Here is a 1,987-nt window from a genome sequence, read left to right as displayed (position 1 = left end):
TACCGTTTGTGAGAAGAGCTCTTTTGCTCTGAGCCGAAAGCATAATTAGCCGTCGGCAGCGGATAGCTAAGAAGTCGTTTTGCTTTGAACCTATAGTTACCTTGCTTAACAGCAGTACTCGCATTGTTTTGCACAGATCAAAGCAATGGTGTTGCAAATGAAATTAACTGCTGTGTTGTAAATTAGCTTACGCGGGAGCGTTTTTCACTTGCTGCTGGTTAGCTGCAGCCAGAGGTGGGCAGTAGTTGACAGTACCTGTGTAGTGTGAAATAATGACCTCCTCATGGTGACGTAATAAATTCATTGTCTGATAAAGGATTTGACTCAGCAGAAAACGTGCGCCTATTCAGTGATTGAATAGTATGATACCGTAACTTTTGGGAATGCATGTACATGTATTTGTATACTGGCAAACAAAACACCGTATACAGGTCACGGGTATTGGCCTACTTCTTTAAGTTCTGTTGCGTACTTGTGTATAGAGCAGTCCTCATCAACAGGGGTTCAACCGAACCCTAGTGCTTGGTTTTGATTACTTCCGAATTACGTCATTCGTACTACAGCGCTCAATGCGAACAAATGATCAAGCAATAATTAACAACAGTCCACAACCGCAACAACACGCCCAGTTAGCACAATATTTAGAGGGGTTTCTGCAGGAGATTTTCCTCGGATTATGGCCAATTTAAAATTCATGGCTTTGGTACTACAATTAAGTTCTGTGGGTAACTGCACTTCAGCACTGTACTGGATATTTTAATAAACGGTTGCGTGATATGTGTTGGTTGTTTGCAATACAGGTATTTTCTTTTCATACTAGTTATACTCGTTTTATTAAAACAAACTTTTGTTAATGGGGTGGGGGCTTACATGACATTACGAAAAGTATACTCGATCAGGTTCAAGGACACCAAAAGGTTTGAAGAGCGCTGGTATAGAGCTTATTTGTATTGAATAAATGAATTTATTATGTCACAAAGGGAGGGTCAATATTTTGCACGACACCGGGACTTGGCGAAAAATATGAGCTGGGCATTAGCGCTAAATTTCTTTATGAGCTATTTCGATCAGGAGTGACGTTCTATTTTCAGATTAGGAGGAGAGTAACAAGTGCGCTCTTTTTAAGGGTTGTCCGCTCTTTTTTTGAACAAACAACGCTGCAAACGCATAAATGGATGAATAAAAAAGTTAAGTTTTTGGACTGCTTTGAGACAAACTTCCCGCACAATTTTGGCTCCACACAGTTTATGGCGAAAAACAAGCAATAGACTACAATACGCAACATTAAGCATGTCCGAAGTATGTGATGGCGGTTCGATGTAGACAATTTGTTTTTACACTGTTAATAATGGTCACTTATTATCACATAATTGCACTTTTTCAGGTCAAGAGTCATTCACTGGTTCATGCTAATTAGCTGTATGAACTGTAATTAGAATAGGAGAAAGTTGTGTAAATCGATCCTCAGTGTGAATTGGTCCCCTCCTGTTTTGAGATTATTTTCATATAGATTGATGCTCAAACGCTCACGTTATTTAAAATATCATGCCACGGCGAAGAAAAAGTTGTATTCTCTGCTGGCAAACCTCTGAAGTATTAGGCGTTGGATAGCAACAAAGAAATGAAGAGTGTGAAATTTTAAGGGCCATAGAGCAAAATTTAAGGAGGCAAAAAATGCAAAAACAAATTTTAGACAGTTTTTTTTTTTTGAAAAAAAGCAACATTTTATACATTTTAGACCATGTAAATTCAAACATTTCCAGGGGAGCATGCCCTCGGACCCCCTGAGATAGATTGCTACGTTTCCCGTAATTTTGAGGCCAGCAAACTTAAGTCGTGCCGCACCTCGCCTCGGCCCCAACCCCCCCTACCCAAAAAAATACCTAAGGCCACAACTGCCTATACCCTATGGTAACTTAAATCTTGACCAAACGTGCAAAGTATAGTAACCAGGTACTTTGATTAGCCTATTTTTGACTAAAATTCA

This window comes from Clavelina lepadiformis, chromosome 2 (assembly GCF_947623445.1).
Source record: "Clavelina lepadiformis chromosome 2, kaClaLepa1.1, whole genome shotgun sequence".
Classification (NCBI taxonomy): domain Eukaryota; kingdom Metazoa; phylum Chordata; class Ascidiacea; order Aplousobranchia; family Clavelinidae; genus Clavelina; species Clavelina lepadiformis.
This window is presented reverse-complemented; position numbering follows the sequence as displayed.